Raw genomic sequence first — 14,546 nt, forward strand, 5'->3', positions numbered from 1 at the left:
AAACAATAAAGTTAACGTCCTGGAGTGGCAAGTCAGAGTTCAAGCCTCAATCCAATTGAGAATCTGTGGCTGGACTTGAAAAGGGCTTTTCATTCACAGTCCCCATTCAATCTGACAGTGCTTGAGCAGTTTGAAAAGAAGAATGGGCAAAAAATGCAGCGTCCAGGTGCGCAAAGTTGGCAGAGACGCATCCACATAGACTCAAGGCTGTAATTGCTGCCAAAGTTGTATCTACAAAATACTGACTTGAAGGGGTGAGTAATTATACAACCAATGATTTTGAGTTTAATAATTGTAATAAATTTAGACCAATTTGTAGAAATTTGTTTTCACTTTGACAGAAAAGAGTCTTTTCTGCTGATCAGTGTCCAAAAAGCCAAAATAAATCCACTGTGATTCAATGTTGTAAAACAATAAAACATAAAATCTTCCAAGGGGGTGAATACTTTTTATAGGCACCATATGTACTGTGCTGTGCACTTTGGTCCAGAGGAATGTTGTTTTGTTTGCTGATATACATGTTATGGTTGACAATAAACTTGAACTTGATTGAACTTCACCCTAACTCACAATGCATTTGGAAGTGAGGACGAGGAGAGCACCCCACTCTATTCCAGACTCCAAGAAGCCAGCCAGACCTACACCAAAGGGGGGGGGGGTATCTATATCAACATTGAAGCAAAGTATACCAATTGGTTGTATCATGGCCTGATACGGAAACAGCAATCTTCATGAACAGAACAGCCTACAGAAAGTAGTGTTTACAGCCCAATCCAAAATGGATAAAGCCCTCCCCACCATATATCTGCATATCGCAGGAAAGCAGCATCCATCATCAAGAACCCCCACCATCCAGTCCATGCCCTATCGTTGCTGCTACCGTCAGGAAGGTAGTACAGGAACACCAGCATTTACTCTGCTAAATTTGAGAACAGTTATTACCCAACAATCAGGCTCTTGAACCAGAGGGGATAACTTCACTCACTCCATCATGGAAGTATTCCCTCAACCTACAGACTCACTTTAAAGGACTTTTCATCTCATAATCTCAATATTTATTGCTTGTTTATTTATTATTATTATTATTATTTTGTGTGTGTGTGTGTTTTTTCCTCTTATTCTATTTCCACAGTTCATTGTCTCTGTGTATTGGGTGTTTGCCCATCTTGGTGTGTGCTGCTTTTCATTGATTTGTTTGTGTTTCTTTGTAGTTACTCTAAATGCCCGCAAGAAAATGAACCTCAGGGTAGTATATGGTGACATGTATGTACTTTGATAATAAACTTACTTTGAACTGTGCAACATTCTTCCTCATTCTGTCTGCAAATGAACAGATTTTCTTCACCAATCTCTGCCTTTAGTGTAATTAGAGGTCCAGATATAAAATTCTTTCAGTTCCTTTCCTCAAACTCTCTCTCTCTCTCTCTCTCCCTCCACCCCCCACCCCACCCCACCCCACCCACCCCCTGGGATGTCCGAGCCCCTCCCCCACCTCACACAGCCTTCTTGTTTCTCTGTCAAATTTAATCTCCTCTGATAGAATCCCGAGGAGGAGTTGAAGTGTTTTTTTAAAAAAACCACAAAGGTGATAAACAAACGCAAATTGTTATTGAAGTTGTTGCAAGATGGCACAGGGCTATTCTCCCGGTGCAAACACAATTAGATCACAAAAAAATGCTGCACTGGGCAAATTCAAGAATCCCCCGTTATTCAGCGTGGCCCTGCAGGAAAACAAAAAGATGTTGTTACGGCACAGTCTGTTACCTAATTAAAAAGCAAGAGGGAGAAAAGGGGACCAGCAGAAAACCAATCACTTATTCATATCTTGGCCTTTGCTTCTGACGTACCATTTGTGTTTGTGTTGCTGTGGTTTGGGGCGGATGTTGCCTTGAAGTCCCTTCTGGCTGACATCCAGTTTAATTTGCAGCAAGCACATTGTGCATTTCCTCCCCCAAACATCTTACACAGCCGGACGAATATAGGCACGAAGAAAGGCGAAGTCAAGAAATAATGCTTACATTCTAAGACAGCGCGGGAGAAGAACCATTTTCATTCAATGCATCTTCGGTGGCAGAGGGAACCGTTCTCTCCGCCGAGACCTCGGATGGGTTTACTTCCTCGGCGTGGTGAAACTGACGAGTTCGTGGATTGCAACATTTGATGAATAAAATATTTGCAGTTGGCCGCAGGAACCTCTGATGTCTGTGGCTGTTGGCATCTCTCTCTATCGCTGTCAGCAGCGGCTGTAAGTCACGGTAGGTTAAAAGGAGTATGTACCCACCCCGATATAAAAGACGTTTTATTTTTAATTGTTGCTTTGGATAATGAAGACAAATCTGGCAGCAGGTAGATCGTAGGGAGCCTAACGGTGAGCGCTGGAAGTAGGATTGTCTTGGAAAATAGGTGTAGATCTGTTCGTCTCCCAAGCCCCGGGGAGCCATATCTTGGCCGAGTTTAAAGCAGCGATCTGGGAATTAGATTTTAAATGCAAACTTGGAAGGGTTACTTTGACGTTTATTTCTTTTCCATTGAAGAGAGTATTGACATAAAAGAGTCTTCTGTTTCAATTGCGCATTATATAGATGCAGTTCACCTGCTTTACAGCCGGCGGAAAAGTCTCACTCAGACTGATGTTACTCCCGCCCTTGGATGCAGACGCTGCAGCTACTGAGAAGTCCATGGACCTCTTTAAACGTGGAAATGAAATGTTGCGGCACGGCACTTTTGATGTTTTGTCCTTCAATAACTAATAAGTGTGATTAGCTGTCAACAGTTGATTTCTCATCAGTGACCCCATCCCCAAACCCCCCCACCGCGTCGGCTTGAAGGAATAAAATGTTGGGTCAATGGGCACCAGGTCTTGGTGAGTCCCAGGACCCTGCAGTGAACACCGATATCAGGCGAATGCAGCAGGGGGCACTGTTATCAGACTGCCGGGCAGGTGAGATGGGAAAGGATTGGAATGATGTCCTTGACTTTATGGAGACAGTGCCTGAAAACAAGCACTGCACATTCAGTGCAAGTGACCACAGATAAGCTTCTCCCCACAGAATTTTATTTCGCACTATCGCACAGTGCTGAAACGAACGTTACCCAGGAGTAGTTCCTATTGCCACTAGGTTACAACATTGTTATAATCAGTGACAATATATCAGTATCTCTTAACACTGATAATTAACTTCTTACATCCTAAACAAAAAAAGTAATAGATACCCAGTGAAGGCAACCTGAAATAATTGTCTATTCTTAAATCCAGTTTTATGAGCGCACAATTTAGCATGTAGTTCAGTCTAATAGACGCTCCTGTGTGTCAGAGCTGCTATCTTGTAGAAGACATTGAGCAGGAACCTGATTTTTCCCCTGAGGTAGATGTTAAAAATCAGATAACAATTTTTTAAGAATGTCGGTCTTTTTAGTGTCCTGGTCGCTCAACAAATATGATTAAATTTCACGTCACATGCCAGTGACAATAAACCTGATTCTGATATCTGAATCTGAAGTATATGGTTATAATCGCAGTGGGATTTGCAGAATTTCTTTCTACATCTGAGATATATCTATGGTTGCACAGAGCATAAACAGGTCTTGAAAATAACTACATAAATGTAATAGCTTTTCTGTTCCAAGGTAGCAAAATAAATGTCGTAGTTGCTTAAATATTAAACTGTTAGTGAATTTCAGGTGTTAGACTGAATAACTTTGGTAGGAGGTTTTAAAAATATCTATTTTGGCATAATTAAAAACTGAACATTCCTCTTCCCAGCTAGGTTTATAGAATAAACAGAGCAGACCTTTCCAAGAGCATGAAGGACTTATGACATCCTGCTTGCTTTCTTACACTGACAAACAGTACCAAGAATAGACGTGGTTACTCATTCCTTTGCTGCTTATGAGATCTTGTTGTCCTGCCTCCTTAAATGACAGCAATTATTCATTGTATATTTCAGAAGTATATAAGCATTTGGGGCCTGGAATTTTGCCCTGAACAATTCATAAATCTCTTAGATTTGTATTTTAGTGAGAACTTCTGTTTGTGGAATTCATTCAACCACCATGATATTGATGCCAAATTGTTCAAATGTATACAAATTTATACTGATGTTAGTTTCTAAAACTAAACAGAGGAAATTAATGTGTTTTGTGCTAATAGAAAAATATTACTGTATAAACATTAATGCCACTGTAAAGAAAACAAATTAATGAAATTATGAAGGCACAACCAACATATTGAATGTGTAACAATCACCTGGATATTCAGAAACTAAGCCACTGTGATATAGCTGGGCAGAAGACCCCAGTGATCTTCCAAAATGATAACAAATTAACTTTTACAAAATGGCCTATTGAACAGTGTTGCATATCCAGATTTTAAATCCAAGAATGTTTCTGCAGCATTGTTTGTATTTGGCAACAAATGTAAACTCAGTAAGGGAAGGCTGTTTTTTTGTAAGTTTGGGGCTCTCTGTAGAGCAGTGGTTTCTAACCTGGGTTCCACAGACCCCTTGGTTGATTGTACGGCCCCATGGCATAAAAAGGCTGTAGAGCTTGGCTTACTATAACAGAAAAGGCTCTCACTGAGTCTTCCTTGTAATTATACTACTTTAGGAGCTCCAGTTCACACATGTCAGATACAGATGGAGATTTCAGAGACTAACTTCTCAACTGAGGGAGAAACATGTTCTAGTAAGGTTCGGAGGAATAATTGAATGTTGTACGAATTTAATTTATAACCATTAAGGAATTTCCAGATGTGTGGGTGGGAAGCAGCAGAGAATTGACTTGGGTTTTGTTGAACTAAAACCAGTCAAGTCTAGATTCATAGCAGACTCATGTAATAGCACATTCATGGTGCAGGTGAGTCACCCACAGATTTGATAAAGTTAATCAAAAAATAGCTTTAAATCGGACAAAGAGCAAGAGAAAACTCTATAGAGTGATTACATAAGACCATAAAATACAATAAAACATCGGAGAAGAATTAAAACATTTGGCCCATCAAGTCTGCTCCACCACAAAATCATGGCTGATTTAATTTATCCTCCTCAACCTCATTCTCCTGCCTTCTCCCTGTAACCTTTGAAGCCCTTAATAATCAAACTCTGCTTTAAATATACCTGATCTTTCAGCCACCAGCGTCTGTGATAGCGACTTCCAATGACTCACTACCCTCTGCCTCGAGAAATTCTTCTTTATTTCTGTTCTAAGGAACATCCTTCTATCCCGAGGCTGTGCCCTCTGGTCCTAGACTCTCCTACTATAGGAAATATTCTCTCCATGCCCACTCCATCTCGACCTTTCAATAATCAGTATGCTTCAACGAGAGCTGCTTCATTTTTCTAAACTCTGGCGAGTGCAAGCCCAGGATCATCATATATTAATCCTTTCATTCACAGGATCATTCTTATAAACCTTCTCTGACAGCACGTCCTTTCTTAGATGTGAGGCTCAAAACCGCTCACTGTACTCCAAATGTGGTCTGACCAATATGTTATACAAAGCCTTAGCATTACCCATGATTTAATATTCCAGTTCTATGGAACTGAATTCTAACATTGCATTTGCCTTCCTTGCAATCAACTTAACTTGCAACTTAAGCCTAAGGGAATCCTGCACTAAGACTCCCAAGTCCCTTTGCACCTCTGATTTCTCAGTTCACACTCTGTTTAGAAACTAGTCTACACATCTCCATTTAGGACAATTTGCACCAGATCTGGATGGGGACTAATATCCTTGTGGGAAGGTTTGCCAATGCTGCAGAGTTGGGGGAGATGATTAAATTAGAGTTCAAGGGTAATGGGAACCTGAGTGTTAGAATAGATATTGGAGTGGCTGTGGGGAAAGATATTGTTAATCCTACAATCAAAGGCAGGAATCAAGGGTGCTTTTAATATTTTAAGGGTGAGATTAATATTCAAAATTGTGTACATTTCATGCAAGAAGTATTCAAAGTTGAAAGTAAATTTAATATCAATGTATATATATACATTATTATCCACAATCCTGAGAAACATTTTCTTGCGGGCATGCTCAATAAATCCATGATATAATAATAACCGTAACAGAGTCACTGAAAGACCATGTCAACTTGGGTGCAGCTAATGTGCAAAAGACAACAAACTGTGCAAATGCAAAAAGAAAGCTATAATAATAATAATAATTAAATAAGCAGTAAATATCAAGAACATGAGATGAAGAGACCTTGAAAGTGAGTCTATAGGTTGTAGGAACATTTCAATGATGAGGCAATTGAAGTTGAGTGAAGATATCCCCTTTGGTTCAAGAGCATGATGGTTGAGATGTAATAGCTGCTTCTGAACCTGGTGGTGTGAGTCCTGAGAATCTTGCACCTTCTTCCTGATGGCAGCAGAGAGAAGAGAGCATGACTTTGATGGTGGGGTTCCCTGATGAAGGACGCTGCCTTCCTTCAATTACACTTTGTGTAGATATGCTCAATGGTGGGAGGATGGATTTACCCTTGATGGACTGGGCTGTATCCATTGCTTTTTTCCAGGGTTTTCTGTTAAAGGGCATTGGTGCTTCCATACCAGGCTGTGATGTAGCCAGTCAGTATACCCTCCACTATATATCTGTAGAAGATTGTCACATTTTTAGAAGTCATGTTGAATCTTCACAAATTCCTAAGGAAGTAGAGGCACTGCATGCTTTCTTCATAATTTCCCTTACATGCTGGGCCCAGAACAGGTTCTCCAAAATGATAACACCAAGGAATTGAAAATTGCAGACCCCCTCCACCTCTGATCATCCGATGATTAGCTCATGGATCTCTGGTTAATCAGCTATTGTAGGAAAGGCGGATGATCTTAGGGCATGGATTAACTTGTGAAATTATGACATTGTAGCCATGAGTGAGATGGTCGCAGGAGAGGTAGGACTAGTAGCTCAATGTTCCAGGGTTCCATTGTTTTAGACATGTTGGAGTGGAAGGGATTAAAAGGGGAGGAGTGACGTTACTGGTCAGGAAAATGTCATGGCATTGCTTGGATAGCACAGTCTTAAGAGCTTATTTTACAGAGGCTATATGGATGAAACTGAGGAATACAAAAGAAATGAACAGATTAAAGGATTATATTATAAACCACTCAGTAGTCAGGAAGATTTAGAGGAGGAAATTTGAAGAGCGATCATAGATTGTTGCAAGAAACATAAGGTTGTGATAGTAGGTGATTTTAACTTTCCACATATTGACTGGGACTCCCATACTGTAGAAGTGTTGGATGGAATAGAGGTTATCAAATGTGTTCAGGAATGTTTTGTTAATCAGGATATAGAGGTCCCAACTAGAGAGAGGATGACACCAGATGTCCTATTAAGGAATGAGACAGAGGAGGTGACGGAAGTTTGTGTAGGGAAACACTTTTCACCTAGTGATCATAATTAGTTTTTAGTTAATTATGGAGAAAGATAAATCTGGTCCTCAGGTTGAGATTCTAAGTTGAAGAAAGGCTGATTTTGATGGTACCAGAAGGTATCTGGCAAAGTATGGATTGGAACGGACTGTTCCTTGTAAAAGGTGCACTTGATAAGTGGGAGGCATTCAAAAGTGAAATTATGTGAGTATCGACCTAGTTCCTGTCAGAACAAAAGGCATGGATATTAGGTTTAGGGAACCTTGGTTTTCACAAAGTATTGAAGCCCTGGTTATGAAAAAGGAGGTGCAGCACAGATATAGGTAGGAAGGAGTAAATGAGGTACTTGAGGATTGTAAGAAATACAAGAGAACACTTAAGGAAATCAGAAGAGCTAAAAGAATGTATGAGGTTTTTCTATCAAACAAGGTGAAGGAGAATCCCAAGGGCTTCTACAGATATATTAAGAGGAAAAGGATAGGAAGGGACAAAATTGGTCCTCTGGAAGATCAGTATGGTCATATATGCATGGAGTCAAAAGAAATGGGGGCGATATTAAATGGATTTACTTGGGACACAAGAGTCCATACAAGTGAGGCAAAGCAGCAGTAAGGTCATGAACTTTATATGGATTACAGAGGAGATGTTTGCTCTCTTGAGGCAAATTAGGGTGGATAAATCAACACGACTTGACAAGGCACTCCTCATAACCTATGGGAGGCTGGTGCAGAAATTGCACAGATACTTTAAACATCTTTAGCCACGAGTGAAGATTGGAGGATAACTAATGTTCCAGTGTTTAAGAAGGGCTCTAAGAATAAGCCAGGAAATTATAGGCTGGTGAGCCTGACATCAGTAGAGAGTAAGTTATTGGAAGGTAATATAAAGGACATGATATACAGAGCCTATAAAAAGTATTCACCTCCCTTGGAAGTTTTCATGTTTTATTGTTTTACAACACTGAATCTCAGTGGATTTAATTTGGCTTTCTTTGACACTGATCAACAGAAAAAACTTTCATGTCGAAGTGAAAACAGATCTCCACAAAGTGATCTAAATTAATTACAATTATAAAACACAAAATAACTGATAGCGCAAGTATTCACCCTTCAAGTCAGTCTTTGGTAGATGCACCTTTGGCAGCAATTACAGCCTGGATACTGTATGGATAGTTCTCTATCAGCCTTGTACACCTGCACACTGCAATTTTTCCCCATTCTTCTTTACAAAACTGCTCAAGCTGTGTCAGATAACATGGGGATCGTGAGTGAACAGCCCTTTTCAAGTCAAGCCACAAATTCTCAATTGGATTGAGGTCTGGACTCTGACTTGACCACTCCAGGACATTAACTTTGTTGTTTTTAAACCATTCCTGTGTAGCTTTGGTTTTGTCTTGCTGGATAGTGTCTTCTCCTGAGTCGCAGTTTTCTTGCAGACTGCATTAAGTTTTCCATCAGAATCTCGCAGTATTTTGCTGCATTTTTACCTTCACAAGCCTTCCAGGGCCTGCTGCAGTGAGGCATCCCCAAAGCATGATGCAGCCAACACTATGCTTCACAGTTGGGATGATGCATTTTTGATGATGTGCAGTGTTTGGCTTACACCAAACATTGCATTTAGACTGATGCCCAAAAAGCTCAATTTTGGTTTAATCAGACTATAGAACCTCCTTCCAGCTGATTTCAGAATCTCCCACATGCCTTCTGGCAAACTCTAACCAAAATTCCATGTGAGTTTTATTCAATAGTGGCTTTCTCTTTGCAACTCTCCCATGAAGCTATGATTGGTGAAGCACCCGGGCAACAGTTGTTGTATGCGCAGTCTCTCCCATATCAGCCACTGAAGCTTGTAACTCCTCCAGAATTGTCATAGGTCTGTTGGTGGCCTCACTCACAAGTCCCCTTCTTGAACGGTCACTCAGTTTTTGAGGAAAACCTGCTGTAGGCAGATTTACAACTGTGCCATATTCTTTCCATTTCTTGATGATTGACTTAACTGTACTCCAAGGGATATTCAGTGACTTTGAAGTTTTCTTGTATCCATCTCCTGACTTATGCTTTTCAATAACCTTTTACCAGAGTTGCTTGGAGTGTTCTTTTGTCTTCATGGTGTAGTTATTGCCAGGATACTGACACTCTAGCAGTTGAACCTTCCAGATACAATCAGCTGAAACACCTTGACTGTACACAGGTCTCCAGAAACAGATCTCCATTTAACTAATTATGTGACTTCTAAAAACAATTGGCTGGACCAGTGATGATTTGGTGTGTCATTGTAAAGGAAGTGAAAACTTATGCAATCAATTACTTTATGTTTTATATTTGTAATTGATTTAGATCACTTTGTAGTGATCTGTTTTCACTTTGACACAAAAGAGTATTCTTCTGTTGATCAGTGTCAAAAAAAGCCAAATTAAATCCACTGCGATTCAAAGTTGTAAAAGAATAAAACATGAAGAATGCCAATGGAGATGAATAATTTTATAGGCACTGCATAAGTATTGGGTAAACAGGGACTGATTAGGGGTACTGTAGTCAACATGGCTTTTTGTGTGGTAGGTCATGTCTAACCAATAATATAGAGGTTTTTAAAGGAGGTTTATCAGGGATTTGATGAAGATTATTTCAGGAAATTCGATGAAGGCAAAGAGTGTATGGTGTCAACATGGACTTCTTGCAAGGCCTTTGACAATGTCTCACGTGGGAAGTTGGCCAAAAAAGTTTAGTCGCTTAACATTCAAGAAGAAGTTGTAAATTGGATTAGACATTGGCTTTGCGGTAGAAGCCAGAGAATGGTAGTAGTTGGTTGCCTCTTGGACTGGAGGCCTTTGACTAGTGGTGTGTCATGGGAATTGGTGCTGGATCTGTTGTTGCTTGTCATCTGTAGTAATGGTCCTGATAATAACATGGTAATCTGGATCTGCAAATTTGCGGACGGCACAAAAATTGTGAGTGTAGTGGACAGTGAAGAAGACAATCACAGCTTACAGTGAGTTCTGGACCGATTGGAAAAATAGGCTTAAAAATGGCACAAGGAATTTATTGTAGACAAGTGTGAGGTGTTGCACTTTGGGAGAGCAAGCCAGGTTAAGAGTTATATGGTGAGCAGTAGGGCATTGAGGAATGCGGTAGAACAGTGGGATCTGGGAATCCGGATCTGTAGTTCCTTGGAAGTGGTATCACAGGTAGATAGAGTCATAAAGATAGCTTTTGGCATATTAACCTCAATAAAACAAAGCACTGAATACAGAAGTTGGGATGTTATGTTGAAGTTGTATAAGATATTGGTGAGGCCTAATTTGGGGATTTGTGTGCAACTTTGGTCACCTACTTCCAGGAAAGATGTAAATAAAATGGAAAGAATGCAGAGAAAATTTACAGAGATATTACCAGAACTTGAGGTCTTGAGTTATAGAGAAAGGTTGAATGAGTTAGGACTTTATTCCCTAGACCATAGAAGAATGAGGGGAGATTTGATAGAGGTATACATAATTATGAGAAGTATAGATAGAATAAATACAAACTAGCTTTTTCCACTGTGGTTGGATGAGAGTAGAACTAGAAGTCATGAGTTAAGGGCAAAAGATGAAATGTTTAAGGGGAACATGAGGGGAACTTCTTCACTAGGAGGTTCGTGAGAGTGTGGAATGAGCTGCCAGTGGAAGTGGTAGATGTAGGTTTGAGAAATTTGGATAGGTACATGGATGGGAGGGGTATGGAGGGCTATGGTCTGGGAGCAGGTCACTGGGACTAGGCAGATTAATAGTTTAGCATGGAATACCTGTGCCAAATGCCTGATTCTCTGTCGTCATGTTCTATGACTCTATGAAAGAGTTAATGTGTGAGAAATGTTTGATGGCTCCAGATTTGTATTCACTGGAGTTTAAAAGAACGAAGGGGCTTCTCAATGAATACTGAAAGGCCTAGATAGAGTGGATGTGGGGGGGGGAATGTTTCCTTTGGGGGGAATTTAGTACAAGAGGGCACAGTCTCAGAATAGTGGGGCAACACTTTAGAAGAGAGATGACGATTTTTTTTAGCCAGAGGGTGGTGATTCTGTGGAAATTATTACCACAGACAGCTGTGGAGGCCAAGTAATTGGGAATATTTAAAGTAGAGATTGGTGGGTTCTTGATTAGTAATAAAGAGGCAGGAGAATAGATTGAGAGGGATAATAAATCACCCTTGATGGAATGGTGGAACAGATTTGATGGGCTGAATTCTGCTCCTATGTCGTATGGTCTTATTGCTTCTACCAAGTTGCATGACAATATACTTCCCTACACTGTATTCCATCTGCCTCTTTGCTCATTCTCCTATCTGTCTAAATCCTTCAGCAGGCTCCTTCCTACTTTAACACTACCTGCTCCTCTCATATCTTTGTATCATCTTCAAACTTGGCCACAAAGCCTTCAATTCTGTCATCCATTGGACCGATCACCACCCCTTGGGGAAAGCCAGTATTCATCAGCAGCCAAACAGACAAGGCCTTCTTTATTCCCATTCGGTGCCTTCTGCCATTCAGTCAATCTTCGATCCATGGTACTATCTTCCTGTAATGCCATGGACTCTTATCTTTTTTAACAGCCTAATGTGTGGCATCTTGTCAAAGGCTTTCTGAAAATCCAAGTAAATAACATGCACGAACTCCCCTTTTTCTATCCTGCTGATTATTTCCTCAAAGAATTCAAACAGATTTTCATATAAGGAAATCATGCTGACTTTAGCCTGTTTTATCATGTGTCTCCACATACTCCGAAACCTCTTCTTTCTCCAGCATCTTACCAAGCAGTGAAGCCAGGCTAACTGGCCTGTAAGTTCCTGATTCTTGAAAGATCACTAATAATACCTCCACACTCATTTATGCTACCTTTTTCAGAACCCAGGGGTGTAGTCCAGCTGGTCCAGGTGATTTATCTAGTGTCAAACCATCTAGCTTCCCAAGCACCTTCTCATGAGTAATACCAACTACACTCACTTCTGCCCTTGACGGTCTCGAATTTCTGGCATGCTGCTTCTGTCTTCCACAGTGGGCACAGCAGCAACATCCCATGTATGGTTCAGCAAAAATCCTATCATGTGTACATGTCTCATTCCCTTCCTCTCAATCTCCTAATTCCACCAGTTATTGGTGAATTCCTCAGAACTTTTAAAATGCAAAATGTATTGATTTGTTTAGCCAATATTATTTGACACCTAAGGTTGGTCTGTCTCCAAAATTAGAAACTGTTTGCAAACTTTATACCCAAGGTTGCATGTGAATCATGAGAAAGATTATCTGTGTATAATCTTTAGGTCTTTAGTTTTGAATGTGGTGGGTAGAACTAGTGAGCATTTTATTTCATTCATCACTATCAGTGAGGCAAGTTGCAAATGGCTAATGTAGTGTCTCTATTAATAAAAGGTTAAAAGATAATGTCAAACAAAAATAAAATTAATGAAAGGTCATTTGAGACCTGAATGTCAGTTCTCAATTTATTCTGCATATTGTTTTGTTCTATACCAAACCAGGAGAACCGAGACGATAAATAAACTGCTGGAGGAGTTCAGAGGGTTGAGCAACATCTGTGGCAGGAAAGGAATTGTCGACGTTTTGGGTCGAGACCCTGCATCAGGTACTGAGGCCAAGTTTTTCAACGCTGTAGTTGTTTTACTCCAGGATGATCCTGTAAAAGGCACTTCTTCCCAATCTCCATTAAAACCACTCTGAAAGTTAAAGTTAGAATTTTATAATATCAATTGATTTTGAACTCATATTCATCTGACTGAGAGACGAATCAATGCTAAACAGCTTAATTTAAAGTTATACATTTCTAAACCTTAAATATTTTTTGAGCTACTTCAATGGCATTCCTTCTATTATAAGCTCAGAAGTGTAACTGTTCATTAATGATCACGAATGCAATTTCACTCACAATTCCTTACACAAAAAAGTAGCGTAGCCCACAATTAGCATGATGAGGCCAGCAATCAGGATTCAGACATGGCTGATAAAGAGAAGTAGCATTCGTTCAACATAGAGGTCAGATCCTGTGCATTAACTACTTCTTCCTGGCATTCAACTGCATTACCATTTATGAATTACCATTGAAAGGAAATTTATGTAGATCAACTACTTTAAACTCACTGTTTGGTTTACGTTGGCAGAGTTACTCACTATCCTGATTCCTGATAGTCCTTCCATCTGGAAGGCACAAGCCGGAAGTGTGATTGTGCACTCCTGGATCACTGAGGCTCCAACAATACTCAACCACTATCAAGTGGATGTTTTACTAGAACCCGCTCCACCAGTTTTAATACTACTCCCCCACTCGAATCCCACAGCATGGCTGCATTGTAGACCGTGATCAAAATGCCTCGCAGCAATTTACCAAGTTTTTTGGTTGCACCTCCAAACCTAAAAGGACAAGGGCAACAAGCAGTAGAGAACAATATCAATGGCTCTGCAAGTTATGCACTAACGTAATTTATATAATATTGCCGTTCCTTTACTTCCACCAGAATTAAATCCTGTCCCTATCAGAACAATGGAGTATCTTTGCCATAGGGACTGGATTTTTTCAAAGCCAAATAAGAAAGCAAAATAACTGCAATAATTATAGGCTTTCATGCCTTTGAATGAATGAATGAATGAAGAAAATATTTACATCGTGATTCTTTATCACTTGGAATAGAGAGACCTGATTTTCCACAATTCTCTCCCATTGTTGGCAGATAAACAGAAATTCTGACTCACTGAATGGGATAAAAGCTGGAGATTTCACTTTATGCTGTATAACTCTGAAATAATCAATAGTATTACAATATATAATGTATAGAAATGAATAATTGATCGATAACAATGTTTTTTGGAATGGTTCCATTTCTGTGACACAAGAGGTTGTGCAGATGCTGGTAATTCAGAGTAGCACATACAAAATGCTGGAGGAAGTCAGCAGGTCAGGCAGCATCTATGGAAAGGAACAAAACAGTTAATATTTCAGGCTGAAGCAGGACTGGAAAGGAAGAGAGGGGAAGCCAGAATAGGAAGGTGTGTGGGAGGAGAAGGATTACAAGGTAGAAGGTGATAGGTGAAGCCAGGTGGGTGGGTGGGGGTGGAATGAAGTGAGAAGCTGGGAGGTTATAGGTGGGAAAGATGAAGGAATCTAATAGGAGTAGAAAGTGGACCATGGGAGAAAGG

General features: G+C 40.1%; 1 protein-coding gene and 1 long non-coding RNA gene across 2 annotated transcripts in view; one reads left to right on the forward strand and one right to left on the reverse strand.

Moving 5' to 3' along the window:
- The first annotated feature begins 1,946 nt into the window (after positions 1–1,946).
- LOC140734745 (proline-rich protein 5-like) overlaps positions 1,947–14,546 on the forward strand; it is a 122,558-nt gene continuing 109,958 nt past the window's right edge. The window contains exons 1-2 of the mRNA XM_073059172.1: positions 1,947–2,255; positions 12,878–12,981. The gene's annotated coding sequence lies outside the window, so the exon portion shown is untranslated. The remainder of the gene's footprint in view (positions 2,256–12,877; positions 12,982–14,546) is intronic.
- Positions 12,807–14,546, reverse strand: part of LOC140734749 (uncharacterized) — a 32,262-nt gene continuing 30,522 nt past the window's right edge. The window contains exon 3 of the long non-coding RNA XR_012100603.1: positions 12,807–13,072. This is a non-coding gene — a long non-coding RNA (uncharacterized lncRNA). The remainder of the gene's footprint in view (positions 13,073–14,546) is intronic.

Source organism: Hemitrygon akajei, chromosome 10 (assembly GCF_048418815.1).
Source record: "Hemitrygon akajei chromosome 10, sHemAka1.3, whole genome shotgun sequence".
In the NCBI taxonomy this organism is placed as follows: Eukaryota; Metazoa; Chordata; class Chondrichthyes; order Myliobatiformes; family Dasyatidae; genus Hemitrygon; species Hemitrygon akajei.